Source organism: Calliopsis andreniformis, unplaced genomic scaffold (assembly GCF_051401765.1).
Source record: "Calliopsis andreniformis isolate RMS-2024a unplaced genomic scaffold, iyCalAndr_principal scaffold0051, whole genome shotgun sequence".
In the NCBI taxonomy this organism is placed as follows: Eukaryota; Metazoa; Arthropoda; class Insecta; order Hymenoptera; family Andrenidae; genus Calliopsis; species Calliopsis andreniformis.
Genome location: NW_027480460.1, coordinates 1,717,724 through 1,741,395, shown reverse-complemented (window position 1 = coordinate 1,741,395; position 23,672 = coordinate 1,717,724).

Below are 23,672 nucleotides of genomic sequence, written 5' to 3'. Positions count from 1 at the left end.
ACTATCATACTGGTTGCAATTATTCGTTTTATACGATGGAAAAACTGTTGTATTTATATTGTATTTTATGCTTCTGACGTTGACTTCTAAGGCACCAACTATTCGATCTGTTGGAGCAACGCCCTAGAGTGAAGCCTAGGTTGCCCGGAACGTAGAAATGACCATAACTTTCACACTGGTTGCAATTATACGTTTTATACGATGGAAAAACTGTTGTATTTATATTGTATTATATGCTTCTGGCGTACACTTCTTAGGCCCTAACTATTCGATCGGGTGGAACAACGCCCTAGGGTGAAGCCTAGGTTGCCCGGAAAGTAGAAATGACCATAACTTTCGAACTGTTTGGAATTATTCCTGTTATACGATGGAAAAACTGTTGTATATATATTGTATTTTATGCTTCTGGCGTTGACTTCTAAGGCACTAAGTATTCGATATGGTGGTGCAACGCCCTAGAGTGAAGCCTAGGGTGCCCGGAACGTAGAAATGTCCATAACTTTCACACTGGTTGCAATTATTCGTTTTATACGATGGAAAAACTGTTGTATTTATATTGTATTTTATGCTTCTGGCGTTGACTTCTAAGGCACTAAGTATTCGATATGGTGGTGCAACGCCCTAGAGTGAAGCCTAGGGTGCCCGGAACGTAGAAATGTCCATAACTTTCATAGTGGTTGCAATTATACGTTTTATACGATCGAAAAACTGTTGTATTTATATTGTATTTTATGCTTCTGGCGTTGACTTCTGAGGACCTAACTATTCGATCTGTTGGAGCAACGCCCTAGGGTGAAGCCTAGGCTGCCCGGAAAGTAGAAATGTCCATAACTTTCATACTGGTTGCAATTATTCGTTTTATACGATGGAAAAACTGTTGTATTTATATTGTATTTTATGCTTCTGACGTTGACTTCTAAGGCACCAACTATTCGATCTGTTGGAGCAACTCCCTAGAGTGAAGCCTAGGTTGCCCGGAACGTAGAAATGACCATAACTTTCACACTGGTTGCAATTATTCGTTTTATACGATGGAAAAACTGTTGTATTTATATTGTATTATATGCTTCTGGCGTACACTTCTTAGGCCCTAACTATTCGATCGGGTGGAACAACGCCCTAGGGTGAAGCCTAGGTTGCCCGGAAAGTAGAAATGACCATAACTTTCGAACTGTTTGGAATTATTCCTGTTATACGATGGAAAAACTGTTGTATATATATTGTATTTTATGCTTCGGGCGTTGACTTCTAAGGCCCTAACTAATCAATCTGTTGGAGCAACGCACTAGGGTGAAGCCTAGGCTGCCCGGAAAGTAGAAATGTCCATAACTATCATACTGGTTGCAATTATTCGTTTTATACGATGGAAAAACTGTTGTATTTATATTGTATTTTATGCTTCTGACGTTGACTTCCAAGGCACCAACTATTCGATCTGTTGGAGCAACGCCCTAGAGTGAAGCCTAGGTTGCCCGGAACTTAGAAATGACCATAACTTTCACACTGGTTGCAATTATACGTTTTATACGATGGAAAAACTGTTGTATTTATATTGTATTATATGCTTCTGGCGTACACTTCTTAGGCCCTAACTATTCGATCGGGTGGAACAACGCCCTAGGGTGAAGCCTAGGTTGCCCGGAAAGTAGAAATGACCATAACTTTCGAACTGTTTGGAATTATTCCTGTTATACGATGGAAAAACTGTTGTATATATATTGTATTTTATGCTTCTGGCGTTGACTTCTAAGGCACTAAGTATTCGATATGGTGGTGCAACGCCCTAGAGTGAAGCCTAGGGTGCCCGGAACGTAGAAATGTCCATAACTTTCATACTGGTTGCAATTATTCGTTTTATATGATGGAAAAACTGTTGTATTTATATTGTATTTTATGCTTCTGACGTTGACTTCTAAGGCACCAACTATTCGATCTGGTGGAGCAACGCCCTAGAGTGAAGCCTAGGTTGCCCGGAACGTAGAAATGACCATAACTTTCACACTGGTTGCAATTATTCGTTTTATACGATGGAAAAACTGTTGTATTTTTATTGCATTTGATGCTTCGGGCGTAGACATCTAAGGCACTAACTATTCAATCTGTTGGAGCAACGCCCTAGGGTGAATCCTAGGTTGCCCGGAAAGTAGAAATGACCATAAGTTTCATACTGGTTGCAATTATTCGTTTTATACGATGGAAAAACTGTTGTATTTATATTGTATTTTATGCTTCTGGCGTTGACTTCTGAGGCCCTAACTATTCGATCTGGTGGAGCAACGCCCTAGGTTGAAGCCTAGGTTGCACGGATAGTAGAAATGACAATAACTTTCATAGTGGTTGCAATTATACGTTTTATACGATGGAAAAACTGTTGTATTTATATTGTATTTTATGCTTCTGGCGTTGACTTCTGAGGACCTAACTATTCGATCTGTTGGAGCAACGCCCTAGGGTGAAGCCTAGGCTGCCCGGAAAGTAGAAATGTCCATAACTTTCATACTGGTTGCAATTATTCGTTTTATATGATGGAAAAACTGTTGTATTTATATTGTATTTTATGCTTCTGACGTTGACTTCTAAGGCACCAACTATTCGATCTGGTGGAGCAACGCCCTAGAGTGAAGCCTAGGTTGCCCGGAACGTAGAAATGACCATAACTTTCACACTGGTTGCAATTATTCGTTTTATACGATGGAAAAACTGTTGTATTTATATTGTATTATATGCTTCTAGCGTTCACTTCTTAGGCCCTAGCTATTCGATCGGGTGTAACAACGCCCTAGGGTGAAGCCTAGGTTGCCCGGGAAGTAGAAATGACCATAACTTTCAAACTGGTTGCAATTATTCCTGTTATACGTTGGAAAAACTGTTGTATTTTTATTGCATTTTATGCTTCGGGCGTTGACTTCTAAGGCCCTAACTAATCAATCTGTTGGAGCAACGCCCTAGGGTGAAGCCTAGGCTGCCCGGAAAGTAGAAATGTCCATAACTTTCATACTGGTTGCAATTATTCGTTTTATACGATGGAAAAACTGTTGTATTTATATTGTATTTTATGCTTCTGACGTTGACTTCTGAGGCCCTAACTATTCGATCTGTTGGAGCAACGCCCTAGAGTGAAGCCTTGGTTTCCCGGAACGTAGAAATGACCATGACTTTCATACTGGTTGCAATTATTCGTTTTATACGATGGAAAAACTGTTGTATTTATATTGTATTTTATGCTTCTGGCGTTGACTTCTAAGGCACTAACTGTTCGATCTGGTGGAGCAACGCCCTAGAGTGAAGCTTAGGTTGCCCGGAACATAGAAATGACCATAACCTTCACACTGGTGGCTATTATTCGTTGTATTCGATGGAAAAAATGTTATATTTATATTGTATTTTACGCTTCTGGCGCTGACTTCTTAGGCCCTACCTATTCCATCTGGTGGAACAGCGCCCTAGAGGGAAGTCTAGGTTGCCCGGAACGTAGAAGTGACCATCACTTTCACACTGGTTGCAATTATTCATATTATAGGATGGAAAACCTATTGTATTTATATTGTATTTTATGCTCCTGGTGTTGGCTTCTTAGCCCCTAACTATTCGATCTGGTGGAGCAACGCCCTACGGTGAATCCTAGGTTGCCCGGAAAGTAGAAATGACCATAACTTTCATACTGGTTGCAATTATTCGTTTTATACGATGGAAAAACTGTTGTATTTATATTGTATTTTATGCTTCTGGCGTTGACTTCTGAGGCCCTAACTATTCGATCTGTTGGAGCAACGCCCTAGGGTGAACCCTAGGTTGCCCGGAAAGTAGAAATGTCCATAACTTTCATACTGGTTGCAATTATTCGTTTTATATGATGGAAAAACTGTTGTATTTATATTGTATTTTATGCTTCTGACGTTGACTTCTAAGGCACCAACTATTCGATCTGGTGGAGCAACGCCCAAGAGTGAAGCCTAGGTTGCCCGGAACGTAGAAATGACCATAACTTTCACACTGGTTGCAATTATTCGTTTTATACGATGGAAAAACTGTTGTATTTATATTGTATTTTACGCTTCTGACGTTGACTTCTAAGGCACCAACTACGCGATCTGTTGGGGGAACGCCCTAGAGTGAAGCCTAGGTTGCCCGGAACGCAGAAATGACCATAACTTTCACACTGGTTGCAATTATTCGTTTTATACGATGGAAAAACTGTTGTATTTATATTGTATTATATGCTTCTGGCGTTCACTTCTTAGGCCCTAGCTATTCGATCGGGTGTAACAACGCCCTAGGGTGAAGCCTAGGTTGCCCGGAAAGTAGAAATGACCATAACTTCCGAACTGGTTGGAATTATTCATGTTATACGATGGAAAAACTGTTGTATATATATTGTATTTTATGCTTCTGGCGTTGACTTCTAAGGCACTAAGTATTCGATATGGTGGTGCAACGCCCTAGAGTGAAGCCTAGGGTGCCCGGAACGTAGAAATGACCATCACTTTCAAACTGGTTGCAATTATCCGGTTTATACGATGGACAAACTGTTGTATTTATATTGTATTTTATGCTTCTGGCGTTCACTTCTTGGGTACTAACTTTTCAACCTGTTGGAGCAACGCCCTAGGGTGAACCCTAGGTTGCCCGGGAAGTAGATATGACCATTACTTTCATACTGGTTGCAACTATCCGTTTTATACGATGGAAAAACTGTTGTATCTATATTGTATTTTATGCTTCTGGCGTTCACTTCTTAGGCCTTAACTATTCGATCTGGTGGAACAACGCACTAGGGTGAAGCCTAGACTGCGCGGAACGTAGAAATGACCATAACTTTCACACTGGTAGGAATTATTCGATTTACACAATGGAAAAACTGTTCTATTTGTTTTGTGTTTTATGTTTCGCGCGTTGACTTCTAAGGCCCTAACTATTCGATCTGGTGGAGCAACGCCCTAGAGTGAAGCCTAGGTATCCCGGAACGTGGAAATGACCATAACTTTCACACAGATAGCAATTATTCGTTCTATACATGGAAAAACTGTTCTATTTATACTGTATTTTATGCTTCTGGCGTTGACTTCTTAGGCCCTGTCTATTCGATCTGGTGGAGCAACGCCCTAGGGTGAAGCCTAGGTTGCCCGGAAAGTAGAAATGTCCATAACTTTCGTACTGGTTGCAATTATTCGTTTTATATGATGGAAAAACTGTTGTACTTATATTGTATTTTATGCTTCTGACGTTGACTTCTAAGGCACCAACTATTCGATCTGGTGGAGCAACGCCCTAGAGTGAAGCCTAGGTTGCCCGGAACGTAGAAATGACCATAACTTTCACACTGGTTGCAATTATTCGTTTTATACGATGGAAAAACTGTTGTATTTATATTGTATTTTATGCTTCTGACGTTGACTTCTAAGGCACCAGCTATACGATCTGTTGGAGGAACGCCCTAGAGTGAAGCCTAGGTTGCCCGGAACGTAGAAATGACCATAACTTTCACACTGGTTGCAATTATTCGTTTTATACGATGGAAAAACTGTTGTATTTATATTGTATTATATGCTTCTGGCGTTCACTTCTTAGGCCCTAGCTATTCGATCGGGTGTAACAACGCCCTAGGGTGAAGCCTAGGTTGCCCGGAAAGTAGAAATGACCATAACTATCAAACTGGTTGCAATTATTTCTGTTATACGATGGAAAAACTGTTGTATTTATATTGTATTTTATGCTTCTGGCGTTGACTTCTAAGGCACTAAGTATTCGATATGGTGGAGCAACGCCCCAGAGTGAAGCCTAGGGTGTCCGGAACGTAGAAATGACCATCACTTTCAAACTGGTTGCTATTACTCCTGTTATATGATGGAAAAACTGTTGTATTTTTATTGCATTTGATGCTTCGGGCGTTGACTTCTAAGGCACTAACTATTCAATCTGTTGGAGCAACGCCCTAGGGTGAATCCTAGGTTGCCCGGAAAGTAGAAATGAAAATAACTTTCACACTGGTTGCAATTATTCGTTTTATACGATGGAAAAACTGTTGTATTTATATTGTATTTTATGCTTCTGGCGTTGACTTCTGAGGCACTAACTATTCGATCTGCTGGAGCAACGCCCTAGAGTGAAGCCTTGGTTTCCCGGAACGTAGAAATGATCATGACTTTCATACTGGTTGCAATTATTCGTTTTATACGATGGAAAAGCTGTTGTATTTATATTGTATTTTATGCTTCTGGCGTTGACTTCTAAGGCACTAACTGTTCGATCTGGTGGAGCACCGCCCTAGAGTGAAGCTTAGGTTGCCCGGAACATAGAAATGACCATAACCTTCACACTGGTGGCTATTATTCGTTTTATTCGATGGAAAAACTGTTATATTTATATTGTATTTTATGCTTCTAGCGCTGACTTCATAGGCCCTAGCTATTCGAACTGGTGCAACACGCCCTAGACTGAAGTCTAGGTTGCCCGGAACGTAGAAATGACCATCACTTTCACAATGGTTGCAATTATTCATATTATAGGATGGAAAGCCTGTAGTATTTAGATTGTATTTTATGCTCCTGGTGTTGACTTCTTAGGCCCTAACTATTCGATCTGGTGGAGCAGCGCCCTAGAGTGAAGCCTAGGTTGCCCGGAACGTAGAAGTGAACATAACTTTCACACAGGTTGCTATTATTCGTTTTAAGACGATGGAACAACTGTTGTATTTATATTGTATTTTACGCTTCTGGCGTTCACTTCTTAGGCCCTAACTATTCGATCGGGTGGAACAACGCCCTAGGGTGAAGCCTAGGTTGCCCGGAAAGTAGAAATGACCATAACTTTCAAACTGGTTGCAATTATTCCTGTTATACGATGGAAAAACTGTTGTATTTATATTGTATTTTATGCTTCTGGCGTTCACTTCTTAGGCACTAACTTTTCAATCTGTTGGAGCAACGCCCTAGGGTGGATCCTAGGTTGCCCGGGAAGTAGAAATGACCATAACTTTCATACTGGTTGCAATTATCCGTTTTATACGAAGGAAAAGCTGTTGCTTGTATATTGTATTTTATGCTTCTGGCGTTGACTTCTTAGGCCATAACTATTCGATCTGGCGGAGCAACGCCTTAGAGTGAAGCCTTGGTTTCCCGGAACGTAGAAATTACCATCACTTTCATACTGGTTGTAATTATTCGTTTTATACGACGGAAAAACTGTTGTATTTATATTGTATTTTATGCTTCTGACGTTGACTTCTAAGGCACCAACTATACGATCAGTTGGAGCAACGTCCTAGGGTGAACCCTAGGTTGCCCGGGAAGTAGATATGACCATTACTTTCATACTGGTTGCAATTATCCGTTTTATACGATGGAAAAACTGTTGTATTTATATTGTATTTTATGCTTCTGGCGTTCACTTCTTAGGCCTTAACTATTCGATCTCGTGGAACAACGCACTAGGGTGAAGCCTAGACTGCGCGGAACGTAGAAATGACCATACCTTTCACACTGGTAGGAATTATTCGATTTATACAATGGAAAAACTGTTCTATTTGTTTTGTGTTTTATGTTTCGCGCGTTGACTTCTAAGGCCCTAACTATTCGATCTGGTGGAGCAACGCCCTAGGTTGAAGCCTAGGTTGCCCGGATAGTAGAAATGACAATAACTTTCATAGTGGTTGCAATTATTCGTATTATACGATGGAAAAACTGTTGTATTTATATTGTATTTTATGCTTCTGGCGATGACTTCTGAGGCCCTGACAATTCGATTTGTTGGAGCAACGCCCTAGGGTGAAGCCTAGGTTGCCCGGAAAGTAGAAATGTCCATAACTTTCATACTGGTTGCAATTATTCGTTTTATATGATGGAAAAACTGTTGTACTTATATTGTATTTTATGCTTCTGACGTTGACTTCTAAGGCACCAACTATTCGATCTGGTGGAGCAACGCCCTAGAGTGAAGCCTAGGTTGCCCGGAACGTAGAAATGACCATAACTTTCACACTGGTTGCAATTATTCGTTTTATACGATGGAAAATCTGTCGTATTTATATTGTATTTTATGCTTCTGACGTTGACTTCTAAGGCACCAACTATACGATCTGTTGGAGGAACGCCCTAGAGTGAAGCCTAGGTTGCCCGGAACGTAGAAATGACCATCACTTTCACACTGGTTGCAATTACTCATATTATAGGATGGAAAACCTGTTGTATTTAGATTGTATTTTATGCTCCTGGTGTTGACTTCTTAGCCCTTAACTATTCGATCTGGTGGAGCAACGCCCTAGAGTGAAGCCTAGGTTGCCCGGAACGTAGAACTGACCATCACTTTCAAACTTGTTACAATTATTCCTGTTATACGATGGAAAAACTGTTACATTTTTATTGCATTTTATGCTTCGGGCGTTGACTTCTAAGGCCCTAACTAATCAATCTGTTGGAGCAACGCCCTAGGGTGAAGCCTAGGCTGCCCGGAAAGTAGAAATGTCCATAACTTTCATACTGGTTGCAATTATTCGTTTTATACGATGGAAAAACCGTTGTATTTGTATTGTATTTTATGCTTCTGACGTTGACTTCTAAGGCACCAACTATTCGATCTGTTGGAGCAACGCCCTAGAGTGAAGCCTAGGTTGCCCGGAACGTAGAAATGACCATAACTTTCATACTGGTTGCAATTATTCGTTTTATACGACGGAAAAACTGTTGTGCTTATATTGTATTTTATGCTTGTGGCGTTGAATTCTAAGGCACTAACTATTCGATCTGGTGGAGCAACGCCCTAGAGTGAAACCTAGGTTGCCCGGAACGTAGAAATGACCATTACCTTCACACTCTTTGCAATTATTCATTTTATACGATGGAAAAGCTGTTGCATTTATATTGTATTTTATGCTTCTGGCGTTGACTTCTTAGGCCCTAACTATTCGATCTGGTGGAGCAACGCCTTCGAGTGACGCCTAGGATGCCCGGAACGTAGAAATGACCATACCTTTCACACTGGTTGCTATTGTTCCTGTTATACGATGGAAAAGCTGTTGTATTTATATTGTACCTTATGCTTCTGGCGTTGACTTCTAAGGCCCTAACTATTCGATCTGGTGGAGCAACGCCCTAGGGTGAAGCCTAGGTTGCCCGGATAGTAGAAATGACCATAAGTTTCATAGTGGTTGCAATTATTCGTTTTATACGATGGAAAAACTGTTCTATTTATATTGTATTTTATGCTTCTGGCGTTGACTTCTGAGGCCCTAACTATTCGATCTGTTGGAGCAACGCCCTAGAGTGAAGCCTTGGTTTCCCGGAACGTAGAAATGACCATGACTTTCATACTGGTTGCAATTATTCGTTTTATACGATGGAAAAACTGTTGTATTTATATTGTATTTTATGCTTCTGGCGTTGACTTCTAAGGCACTAACTGTTCGATCTGGTGGAGCAACGCCCTAGAGTGAAGCTTAGGTTGCCCGGAACATAGAAATGACCATAACCTTCACACTGGTGGCTATTATTCGTTGTATTCGATGGAAAAAATGTTATATTTATATTGTATTTTACGCTTCTGGCGCTGACTTCTTAGGCCCTACCTATTCGATCTGGTGGAACAGCGCCCTAGAGTGAAGTCTAGGTTGCCCGGAACGTAGAAGTGACCATCACTTTCACACTGGTTGCAATTATTCATATTATAGGATGGAAAACCTGTTGTATTTATATTGTATTTTATGCTCCTGGTGTTGGCTTCTTAGTCCCTAACTATTCGATCTGGTGGAGCAACGCCCTAGGGTGAATCCTAGGTTGCCCGGAAAGTAGAAATGACCATAACTTTCATACTGGTTGCAATTATTCGTTTTATACGATGGAAAAACTGTTGTATTTATATTGTATTTTATGCTTCTGGCGTTGACTTCTGAGGCCCTAACTATTCGATCTGTTGGAGCAACGCCCTAGGGTGAACCCTAGGTTGCCCGGAAAGTAGAAATGTCCATAACTTTCATACTGGTTGCAATTATTCGTTTTATATGATGGAAAAACTGTTGTACTTGTATTGTATTTTATGCTTCTGACGTTGACTTCTAAGGCACCAACTATTCGATCTGGTGGAGCAACGACCTAGAGTGAAGCCTAGGTTGCCCGGAACGTAGAAATGACCATAACTTTCACACTGGTTGCAATTATTCGTTTTGTACGATGGAATAACTGTTGTATTTATATTGTATTTTATGCTTCTGACGTTGACTTCTAAGGCACCAGCTATACGATCTGTTGGAGGAACGCCCTAGAGTGAAGCCTAGGTTGCCCGGAACGTAGAAATGACCATAACTTTCACACTGGTTGCAATTATTCGTTTTATACGATGGAAAAACTGTTGTATTTATATTGTATTATATGCTTCTGGCGTTCACTTCTTAGGCCCTAGCTATTCGATCGGGTGTAACAACGCCCTAGGGTGAAGCCTAGGTTGCCCGGAAAGTAGAAATGACCATAACTTTCAAACTGGTTGCAATTATTCCTGTTATACGATGGAAAAACTGTTGTATTTATATTGTATTTTATGCTTCTGGCGTTGACTTCTAAGGCACTAAGTATTCGATATGGTGGAGCAACGCCCCAGAGTGAAGCCTAGGGTGTCCGGAACGTAGAAATGACCATCACTTTCAAACTGGTTGCAATTACTCCTGTTATATGATGGAAAAACTGTTGTATTTTTATTGCATTTGATGCTTCGGGCGTTGACTTCTAAGGCACTAACTATTCAATCTGTTGGAGCAACGCCCTAGGGTGAATCCTAGGTTGCCCGGAAAGTAGAAATGAAAATAACTTTCACACTGGTTGCAATTATTCGTTTTATACGATGGAAAAACTGTTGTATTTATATTGTATTTTATGCTTCTGGCGTTGACTTCTGAGGCACTAACTATTCGATCTGCTGGAGCAACGCCCTAGAGTGAAGCCTTGGTTTCCCGGAACGTAGAAATGATCATGACTTTCATACTGGTTGCAATTATTCGTTTTATACGATGGAAAAACTGTTGTATTTATATTGTATTTTATGCTTCTGGCGTTGACTTCTAAGGCACTAACTGTTCGATCTGGTGGAGCACCGCCCTAGAGTGAAGCTTAGGTTGCCCGGAACATAGAAATGACCATAACCTTCACACTGGTGGCTATTATTCGTTTTATTCGATGGAAAAACTGTTATATTTATATTGTATTTTATGTTTCTAGCGCTGACTTCATAGGCCCTAGCTATTCGATCTGGTGGAACACGCCCTAGAGTGAAGTCTAGGTTGCCCGGAACGTAGAAATGACCATCACTTTCACAATGGTTGCAATTATTCGTTTTGTACGATGGAATAACTGTTGTATTTATATTGTATTTTATGCTTCTGACGTTGACTTCTAAGGCACCAGCTATACGATCTGTTGGAGGAACGCCCTAGAGTGAAGCCTAGGTTGCCCGGAACGTAGAAATGACCATAACTTTCACACTGGTTGCAATTATTCGTTTTATACGATGGAAAAACTGTTGTATTTATATTGTATTATATGCGTCTGGCGTTCACTTCTTAGGCCCTAGCTATTCGATCGGGTGTAACAACGCCCTAGGGTGAAGCCTAGGTTGCCCGGAAAGTAGAAATGACCATAACTTTCAAACTGGTTGCAATTATTCCTGTTATACGATGGAAAAACTGTTGTATTTATATTGTATTTTATGCTTCTGGCGTTGACTTCTAAGGCACTAAGTATTCAATCTGTTGGAGCAACGCCCTAGGGTGAATCCTAGGTTGCCCGGAAAGTAGAAATGAAAATAACTTTCACACTGGTTGCAATTATTCGTTTTATACGATGGAAAAACTGTTGTATTTATATTGTATTTTATGCTTCTGGCGTTGACTTCTGAGGCACTAACTATTCGATCTGCTGGAGCAACGCCCTAGAGTGAAGCCTTGGTTTCCCGGAACGTAGAAATGATCATGACTTTCATACTGGTTGCAATTACTCGTTTTATACGATGGAAAAACTGTTGTATTTATATTGTATTTTATGCTTCTGGCGTTGACTTCTAAGGCACTAACTGTTCGATCTGGTGGAGCACCGCCCTAGAGTGAAGCTTAGGTTGCCCGGAACATAGAAATGACCATAACCTTCACACTGGTGGCTATTATTCGTTTTATTCGATGGAAAAACTGTTATATTTATATTGTATTTTATGTTTCTAGCGCTGACTTCATAGGCCCTAGCTATTCGATCTGGTGGAACACGCCCTAGAGTGAAGTCTAGGTTGCCCGGAACGTAGAAATGACCATCACTTTCACAATGGTTGCAATTATTCATATTATAGGATGGAAAACCTGTAGTATTTAGATTGTATTTTATGCTCCTGGTGTTGACTTCTTAGGCCCTAACTATTCGATCTGGTGGAGCAACGCCCTAGAGTGAAGCCTAGGTTGCCCGGAACGTAGAAATGACCATAACTTTCACACAGGTTGCTATTATTCGTTTTAAGACGATGGAACAACTGTTGTATTTATATTGTATTTTACGCTTCTGGCGTTCACTTCTTAGGCCCTAACTATTCGATCGGGTGGAACAACGCCCTAGGGTGAAGCCTAAGGTGTCCGGAACGTAGAAATGACCATCACTTTCAAACTGGTTGCAATTACTCCTGTTATATGATGGAAAAACTGTTGTATTTTTATTGCATTTGATGCTTCGGGCGTTGACTTCTAAGGCACTAACTATTCAATCTGTTGGAGCAACGCCCTAGGGTGAATCCTAGGTTGCCCGGAAAGTAGAAATGAAAATAACTTTCACACTGGTTGCAATTATTCCTTTTATACGATGGAAAAACTGTTGTATTTATATTGTATTTTATGCTTCTGGCGTTGACTTCTGAGGCACTAACTATTCGATCTGCTGGAGCAACGCCCTAGAGTGAAGCCTTGGTTTCCCGGAACGTAGAAATGATCATGACTTTCATACTGGTTGCAATTATTCGTTTTATACGATGGAAAAACTGTTGTATTTATATTGTATTTTATGCTTCTGGCGTTGACTTCTAAGGCACTAACTGTTCGATCTGGTGGAGCACCGCCCTAGAGTGAAGCTTAGGTTGCCCGGAACATAGAAATGACCATAACCTTCACACTGGTGGCTATTATTCGTTTTATTCGATGGAAAAACTGTTATATTTATATTGTATTTTATGCTTCTAGCGCTGACTTCATAGGCCCTAGCTATTCGATCTGGTGGAACACGCCCTAGAGTGAAGTCTAGGTTGCCCGGACCGTAGAAATGACCATCACTTTCACAATGGTTGCAATTATTCATATTATAGGATGGAAAACCTGTAGTATTTAGATTGTATTTTATGCTCCTGGTGTTGACTTCTTAGGCCCTAACTATTCGATCTGGTGGAGCAACGCCCTAGAGTGAAGCCTAGGTTGCCCGGAACGTAGAAGTGACCACAACTTTCACACAGGTTGCTATTATTCGTTTTAAGACGATGGAACAACTGTTGTATTTATATAGTATTTTACGCTTCTGGCGTTCACTTCTTAGGCCCTAACTATTCGATCGGGTGGAACAACGCCCTAGGGTGAAGCCTAGGTTGCCCGGAAAGTAGAAATGACCATAACTTTCAAACTGGTTGCAATTATTCCTGTTATACGATGGAAAAACTGTTGTATTTATATTGTATTTTATGCTTCTGGCGTTCACTTCTTAGGCACTAACTTTTCAATCTGTTGGAGCAACGCCCTAGGGTGGATCCTAGGTTGCCCGGGAAGTAGAAATGACCATAACTTTCATACTGGTTGCAATTATCCGTTTTATACGAAGGAAAAGCTGTTGCTTGTATATTGTATTTTATGCTTCTAGCGTTGACTTCTTAGGCCATAACTATTCGATCTGGTGGAGCAACGCCTTAGAGTGAAGCCTTGGTTTCCCGGAACGTAGAAATTACCATCACTTTCATACTGGTTGTAATTATTCGTTTTATACGACGGAAAAACTGTTGTGCTTATATTGTATTTTATGCTTGTGGCGTTGAATTCTAAGGCACTAACTATTCGATCTGGTGGGGCAACGCCCTAGAGTGAAGTCTAGGTTGCCCGGAACGTAGAAGTGACCATAACTTTCACACTGGTTGCAATTATCCGGTTTATACGATGGAAAAACTGTTGTATTTAAATTGTATTTTATGCTTCTGGCGTTCACTTCTTAGGCACTAACTTTTCAATCTGTTGGAGCAACGCCCTAGGGTGAATCCTAGGTTGCCCGGGAAGTAGAAATGACCATAACTTTCATACTGGTTGCAATTATCCGTTTTATACGAAGGAAAAACTGTTGTATTTATATGGTATTTTATGCTTCTGGCGTTCACTTCTTAGGCCTTAACCATTCGATCTGGTGGAGCAACGCACTAGAGTGAAGTCTAGGTTGCCCGGAACGAAGAAATGACCATCACTTTCAAACTAGTTACAATTATTCCTGTTATACGATGGAAAAACTGTTGCATTTTTATTGCATTTTATGCTTCGGGCGTTGACTTCTAAGGCCCTAACTATTCGATCTGGTGGAGCAACGCCCTAGAGTGAAGCCTAGGTATCCCGGAACGTGGAAATGACCATAACTTTCACACAGATAGCAATTATTCGTTCTATACATGGAAAAACTGTTCTATTTATTTTGTATTTTATGCTTCTGGCGTTGACTTCTTAGGCCCTGTCTATTCGATCTGGTGGAACAACGCCATAGATTGAAGCCTAGGTTGCCCGGATAGTAGAAATGACCATAACTTTCATAGTGGTTGCAATTATTCGTTTTATACGATGGAAAAACTGTTGTATTTATATTGTATTTTATGCTTCTGGCATTGGCTTCTGAGGCCCTAACTATTCGATCTGTTGGAGCAACGCCCTAGGGTGAATCCTAGGTTGCCCGGGAAGTAGAAATGACCATAACTTTCATACTGGTTTCAATTATCCGTTTTATACGAAGGAAAAACTTTTGTATTTATATGGTATTTTATGCTTCTGGCGTTCACTTCTTAGGCCTTAACCATTCGATCTGGTGGAGCAACGCACTAGAGTGAAGTCTAGGTTGCCCGGAACGAAGAAATGACCATCACTTTCAAACTGGTTACAATTATTCCTGTTATACGATGGAAAAACTGTTGTATTTTTATTGCATTTTATGCTTCGGGCGTTGACTTCTAAGGCACTAACTATTCAATCTGTTGGAGCAACGCCCTAGGGTGAATCCTAGGTTGCCCGGAAAGTAGAAATGAAAATAACTTTCACACTGGTTGCAATTATTCGTTTTATACGATGGAAAAACTGTTGTATTTATATTGTATTTTATGCTTCTGGCGTTGACTTCTGAGGCACTAACTATTCGATCTGCTGGAGCAACGCCCTAGAGTGAAGCCTTGGTTTCCCGGTACGTAGAAATGATCATGACTTTCATACTGGTTGCAATTATTCGTTTTATACGATGGAAAAACTGTTGTATTTATATTGTATTTTATGCTTCTGGCGTCGACTTCTAAGGCACTAACTGTTCGATCTGGTGGAGCACCGCCCTAGAGTGAAGCTTAGGTTGCCCGGAACATAGAAATGACCATAACCTTCACACTGGTGGCTATTATTCGTTTTATTCGATGGAAAAACTGTTATATTTATATTGTATTTTATGCTTCTAGCGCTGACTTCATAGGCCCTAGCTATTCGATCTGGTGGAACACGCCCTAGAGTGAAGTCTAGGTTGCCCGGAACGTAGAAATGACCATCACTTTCACAATGGTTGCAATTATTCATATTATAGGATGGAAAACCTGTAGTATTTAGATTGTATTTTATGCTCCTGGTGTTGACTTCTTAGGCCCTAACTATTCGATCTGGTGGAGCAACGCCCTAGAGTGAAGCCTAGGTTGCCCGGAACGTAGAAGTGACCATAACTTTCACACAGGTTGCTATTATTCGTTTTAAGACGATGGAACAACTGTTGTATTTATATTGTATTTTACGCTTCTGGCGTTCACTTGTTAGGCCCTAACTATTCGATCGGGTGGAACAACGCCCTAGGGTGAAGCCTAGGTTGCCGGAAAGTAGAAATGACCATAACTTTCAAACTGGTTGCAATTATTCCTGTTATACGATGGAAAAACTGTTGTATTTATATTGTATTTTATGCTTCTGGCGTTCACTTCTTAGGCACTAACTTTTCAATCTGTTGGAGCAACGCCCTAGGGTGGATCCTAGGTTGCCCGGGAAGTAGAAATGACCATAACTTTCATACTGGTTGCAATTATCCGTTTTATACGAAGGAAAAGCTGTTGCTTGTATATTGTATTTTATGCTTCTAGCGTTGACTTCTTAGGCCATAACTATTCGATCTGGTGGAGCAACGCCTTAGAGTGAAGCCTTGGTTTCCCGGAACGTAGAAATTACCATCACTTTCATACTGGTTGTAATTATTCGTTTTATACGACGGAAAAACTGTTGTGCTTATATTGTATTTTATGCTTGTGGCGTTGAATTCTAAGGCACTAACTATTCGATCTGGTGGGGCAACGCCCTAGAGTGAAGTCTAGGTTGCCCGGAACGTAGAAGTGACCATAACTTTCACACTGGTTGCAATTATCCGGTTTATACGATGGAAAAACTGTTGTATTTATATTGTATTTTATGCTTCTGGCGTTCACTTCTTAGGCACTAACTTTTCAATCTGTTGGAGCAACGCCCTAGGGTGAATCCTAGGTTGCCGGGGAAGTAGAAATGACCATAACTTTCATACTGGTTGCAATTATCCGTTTTATACGAAGGAAAAACTGTTGTATTTATATGGTATTTTATGCTTCTGGCGTTCACTTCTTAGGCCTTAACCATTCGATCTGGTGGAGCAACGCACTAGAGTGAAGTCTAGGTTGCCCGGAACGAAGAAATGACCATCACTTTCAAACTGGTTACAATTATTCCTGTTATACGATGGAAAAACTGTTGTATTTTTATTGCATTTTATGCTTCGGGCGTTGACTTCTAAGGCCCGAAATATTCGATCTGGTGGAGCAACGCCCTAGAGTGAAGCCTAGGTATTCCGGAACGTGGAAATGACCATAACTTTCACACAGATAGCAATTATTCGTTCTATACATGGAAAAACTGTTGTATTTATATTGTATTTTATGCTTCTGGCGTTGGCTTCTGAGGCCCTAACTATTCGATCTCTTGGAGCAACGCCCTAGGGTGAAGCCTTGGTCGCCCGGAAAGTAGAAATGTCCATAACTTTCATACTGGTTGCAATTATTCGTTTTATATGATGGAAAAACTGTTGTATTTATATTGTATTTTATGCTTCTGGCGTTCACTTCTTAGGCCCTAACTATTCGATCTGGTGGATCAACGCCCTAGGGTGAAGCCTAGGTTGCCGGAAAGTAGAAATGACCATAACACTCATACTGGTTGCAATTATTCGTTTTATACGATGGAAAAACTGTTGTATTCATATTGTATTTTATGCTTCGGGCGTTGACTTCTAAGGCCCTAACTATTCAATCTGTTGGGTCAACGTCCTAGAATGAAGCCTAGGTTGCTCGGAATGTAGAAATGACCATAACATTCACACTGGTTGAAATTATTCGTTTTATACGATTGAAAAGCTGTTGCACCTTTATTGTATTTTATGCTTCTGGAGTAGACTTCTAAGGCCCTATCTATTCGAGCTGGTGGAGCAACGCCCTAGAGTGAAGCCTAGGTTGCCCGGAACGTAGAAATGACCATCACTTTCAAACTGGTTGCAATTATTCGCTTTATACGATGGAAAAACTGTTGTATTTATATTGTTTTTATGCTTCTGGCGTTGACTTCTAATGCACTAACTATTCGATCTGGTGGAGCAACGCCCTAGAGTGAAGCCGAGGTTGCCCGGAACGTAGAAATGACAATCACATTCAAACTGGTTGCAATTATTCCTGTTATAGGATGGAAAGACTGTTGTATTTTTATAGTATTTTGTGCTACGGGCGTTGACTTCTAAGGCCCTAACTATTCGATCTGGTGGAGCAACGCCCTAGAGTGAAGCCTAGGTTGCCCGGAACGTAGAAATGACCAGAACTTTCACACTGGTTGCTATTATTCGTTTTATACGATGGAAAAACTGTTATATTTATATTGTATTTTATGCTTCTGGCGTTGACTTCTTAGGCCCTACCTTTTCGATCTGGTGGAACAACGCCCTAGAGTGTAGCCTAGGTTGCCCGGAACGTAGAAATGACCATCACTTTCACACCGGTTGCAATTATTCCTGTTATACGATGGAAAAGCTCTTGTATATTTAATGTATTTTATGCTTCGGGCGTTGACTTCTATGGCCCTACCTATTCGATCTGGTGGAGCAACGCCCTACAGTCAAGCCTAGGTTGCCCGGAACGTAGAAATGAACATAACTTTCACACTGGTAGCAATTATTCGTTTTATACAATGGAAAAACTGTTCCATTTATTTTGTATTTTATGCTTCGGGCGTTGACTTCTATGGCCCGACCTATTCGATCTGGTGGAGCAACACCCTAAAGTCAAGCCTAGGTTGCAAGGAACGTAGAAATGACCATAACTTTCACACTGGTCGCTATTATTCGTTTTATACGATGGTGAAACTGTTATATTTATATTGTGTTTTATGCTTCTGGCGTTGCCTTCTTAGGCCCTAGCTGTTCGATCTGGTGGAACAACGCCCTAGAGTGAAGCCTAGGTTGCCCGGAACGTAGAAATGACCATAACTTTCACACTGGTTGCTATTATTCGTTCTATACGATGGAAAAGCTGTTATATTTATATTGTATCTTATGCTTCTGGCGTTGACTTCTTAGGCCCTAACAATTCGAGCTGGTGGAACAACGCCCTAGAGTGAAGCCTAGGTTGCCTGGAACGTACAAATGACCATCACCTTCACAAGGGTTATAATTATTCCTGTTACAGGATGGAAAGACTGTTGCATTTTTATTGTATTTTATGCTTCAGACGTTGACTTATGAGGCCGTAGCTATTCGATGTGGTGGAAGAACGCCATAGAGTGAAGCCTAGGTTGCCCGGAACGTAGAAATGACCATAACTTTCATACTGGTGGCAATTATTCGTTCTATATGATGGAAAAACTGTTGTATTTATATTGTATTTTATGCCGCTGGCGTTCACTTCTTAGGCCCTAGCTATTCGATCTGGTGGAACAACGCCCTGAGGTGAAGCCTAGGTTGCCCGGAACGTAGAAATGACCATAACTTTCACACTGGTTGCTATTATTTGTTTTATACGATGGAAAAACTGTTATATTTATATTGTACTTTATGCTTCTGGCGTTGCCTTCTTAGGCTCTAACTGTTCGATCTGGTAGAACATTGCCTAGAGTGAAGCCTAGGTTACCCGAAACGTAGAAATGACCAGTACTTTCACACTGTTTGCAGTGACTCCTGTTATACGATGGAAAAACTGTTGCATCTTTATTGAATTTTATGCTTATGTCGTTGACTTCTAAGGCCCTAACTATGCTATCTGGTGTATCAACGCCCTAGCGTGAAGCCTAGGTTGCTCGGAGTGCAAAAATGACCTTTACTTTTGCAATGTTTGCAATTATTCATGTTATACGTTAGAAAAACTGTTGTACTTATATTGTATCTTATGCTTCAGGCGTTCACCTCTTATGCCATAAATATTCCATCTGGTGGAACAACGACCTAGGGTGAAGCCTAGGTTGCCCGGAACGTAGAAATGGAAATAACTTTCACACCGGTAGCAATTATTCGTTTTATACGATGGAAAAACAGTTCTACTTATTTTGTAATTTATGCTTCGGCCGTTGACTTCTAAGGCCCTAACTATTCGAGCTGGTGGAGCAACGCCCTAGAGTGAAGCCTAGGTTGCCCGGAACGTAGAAATGACCATCACTTTCAAACTGGTTGCAATTATTCGCTTTATACGATGGAAAAACTGTTGTATTTATATTGTTTTTTATGCTTCTGGCGTTGACTTCTAAGGCACTAACTATTCGATCTGGTGGAGCAACGCCCTAGAGTGAAGCCGAGGTTGCCCGGAACGTAGAAATGACAATCACATTCAAACTGGTTGCAATTATTCCGGTTATATGATGAAAGAACTGTTGTATCTTTATTGCATTTTATGCTTCGGGCATTGACTTCTAAGGCCCTAACTATTCAATCTGTTGAAGCAACGCCCTGGGGTGTAGCCTAGGTTGCCCGGAAAGTAGAAATGACCACAACTTTCATACTGGTTGCAATTACTCGTTTTATATGATGGAAAAACTGTTGTATTTATATTGTATTTTATGCTTCTGGCGTTCACTTCTTAGGCCCTAACTATTCGATCTGGTGGAACAACGCCCTAGGGAGAAGCCTAGGTTGCCCGGAACGTAGAAATGACCATAACTTTTACACTGGAAGCCATTATTCGTTTTATACGATGGAAAAACTGTTCTATTAATTTTGTATTTTATGCTTTGGGCGTTGACTTCTAAGGCCCTAACTGTTTGATCTGGTGGTGCAACGCCCTAGAGTGAAGCCGAGGTTGCCCGGAACGTAGAAATGACCATCACTTTCAAACTGTTTGCAATTACTCCTGTTATATAATGGAAAAACTGTTGTATTTTTATTGCATATTGTGCTTCGGGCATTGACTTCTAAGGCCCTAATTATTCAATCTGTTGGAGCAACGCCCTAGGGTGTAGCCTAGGTTGCTCGGAACGTAGAAATGACCATAACTTTCATACTGGTTGCAATTATTCGTTTTATATGATGGAAAAACTGTTGCATTTATATTGTATTTTATGCTGCTGGCGTTCACTTCTTAGGCACTAACTATTCGATCTGGTGGAACAACGCCCTGGTGTGAAGCCTAGGTTGCCGGGAACGTAGAAATGACCATAACTTTCACACTGGTCGCTATTATTCGTTTTATACGATGGTGAAACTGTTATATTTATATTGTCTTTTATGCTTCTGGCGTTGCCTTCTTAGGCCCTAGCTGTTCGATCTGGTGGAACAACGCCCTAGAGTGAAGCCTAGGTTGCCCGGAACGTAGAAATGACCATAACTTTCACACTGGTTGCTATTATTCGTTCTATACGATGGTGAAACTGTTATATTTATATTGTCTTTTATGCTTCAGACGTTGACTTATGAGGCCGTAGCTATTCGATGTGGTGGAAGAACGCCATAGAGTGAAGCCTAGGTTGCCCGGAACGTAGAAATGACCATAACTTTCATACTGGTGGCAATTATTCGTTCTATATGATGGAAAAACTGTTGTATTTATATTGTATTTTATGCCGCTGGCGTTCACTTCTTAGGCCCTAGCTATTCGATCTGGTGGAACAACGCCCTGAGGTGAAGCCTAGGTTGCCCGGAACGTAGAAATGACCATAACTTTCACACTGGTTGCTATTATTTGTTTTATACGATGGAAAAACTGTTATATTTATATTGTACTTTATGCTTCTGGCGTTGCCTTCTTAGGCTCTAACTGTTCGATCTGGTAGAACATTGCCCTAGAGTGAAGCCTAGGTTACCCGAAACGTAGAAATGACCAGTACTTTCACACTGTTTGCAGTGACTCCTGTTATACGATGGAAAAACTGTTGCATCTTTATTGAATTTTATGCTTATGTCGTTGACTTCTAAGGCCCTAACTATGCTATCTGGTGTATCAACGCCCTAGCGTGAAGCCTAGGTTGCTCGGAGTGTAAAAATGACCTTTACTTTTGCAATGTTTGCAATTATTCATGTTATACGTTAGAAAAACTGTTGTACTTATATTGTATCTTATGCTTCAGGCGTTCACCTCTTATGCCATAAATATTCCATCTGGTGGAACAACGACCTAGGGTGAAGCCTAGGTTGCCCGGAACGTAGAAATGGAAATAACTTTCACACCGGTAGCAATTATTCGTTTTATACGATGGAAAAACAGTTCTACTTATTTTGTAATTTATGCTTCGGCCGTTGACTTCTAAGGCCCTAACTATTCGAGCTGGTGGAGCAACGCCCTAGAGTGAAGCCTAGGTTGCCCGGAACGTAGAAATGACCATCACTTTCAAACTGGTTGCAATTATTCGCTTTATACGATGGAAAAACGGTTGTATTTATATTGTTTTTTATGCTTCTGGCGTTGACTTCTAAGGCACTAACTATTCGATCTGGTGGAGCAACGCCCTAGAGTGAAGCCGAGGTTGCCCGGAACGTAGAAATGACAATCACATTCAAACTGGTTGCAATTATTCCGGTTATATGATGAAAGAACTGTTGTATCTTTATTGCATTTTATGCTTCGGGCATTGACTTCTAAGGCCCTAACTATTCAATCTGTTGAAGCAACGCCCTAGGGTGTAGCCTAGGTTGCCCGGAAAGTAGAAATGACCACAACTTTCATACTGGTTGCAATTACTCGTTTTATATGATGGAAAAACTGTTGTATTTATATTGTATTTTATGCTTCTGGCGTTCACTTCTTAGGCCCTAACTATTCGATCTGGTGGAACAACGCCCTAGGGAGAAGCCTAGGTTGCCCGGAACGTAGAAATGACCATAACTTTTACACTGGAAGCCATTATTCGTTTTATACGATGGAAAAACTGTTCTATTAATTTTGTATTTTATGCTTTGGGCGTTGACTTCTAAGGCCCTAACTGTTTGATCTGGTGGTGCAACGCCCTAGAGAGAAGCCTAGGTTGCCCGGAACGATGAAATGGAAATAACTTTCACACCGGTAGCAATTATTCGTTTTATACGATGGAAAAACAGTTCTATTTATTTTGTATTTTGTGCTTCGGCCGTTGACTTCTAAGGACCTAACTCTTCGATCTGTTGGAGCAACGCCCTAGGGTGAAGCCTAGGTTGCCGGAAAGTAGAAATGACCATAACACTCATACTGGTTGCAATTAATTGTTTTATACGATGGAAAAACTGTTGTATTTATATTGTATTTTATGCTTCGGGCGTTGACTTCTAAGACCCTAACTATTCAATCTGTTGGGTCAACGCCCTAGAATGAAGCCTAGGTTGCTCGGAATGTAGAAATGACCATAACATTCACACTGGTTGAAATTATTCGTTTTATACGATGGAAAAGCTGTTGCATCTTTATTGTATTTTATGCTTCTGGGGTAGACTTCTAAGGCCCTAACTATTCGATATGGTGGAGCAACGCCCTAGAGTGAAGCCTAGGTTGCCCGGAACGTAGAAATGACCATCACTGTCAAACTGGTTGCAATTATTCCGGCTATATGACGGAAGAACTGTTGTATCTTTATTGCATTTTATGCTTCGGGCATTGACTTCTAAGGCCCTAACAATTCAATCTGTTGGAGCAACGCCCTAGGGTGAAGCCTAGGTTGCCACGAACTTAGAAATGACCATAACTTTCACACTGGTTGCTATTATTCGTCTTATACGATGGAAAAACTGTTATATTTATATTGTATTTTATGCTTCTGGCGGTGCCTTCTTAGGCCCTAAATGTTCGATCTGTTGGAGCAACGCCCTAGAGTGAAGCCTAGGTTGCCCGGAACGTAGAAATGATCATCACTTTCAAACTGGTTGCAATTAATCCTTTTATACGGTGGAAAAACTGTTGTATTTATATTGCATTTTATGCTTCGGGCGTAGACTTCTATGGCCCTACCTATTCGATCT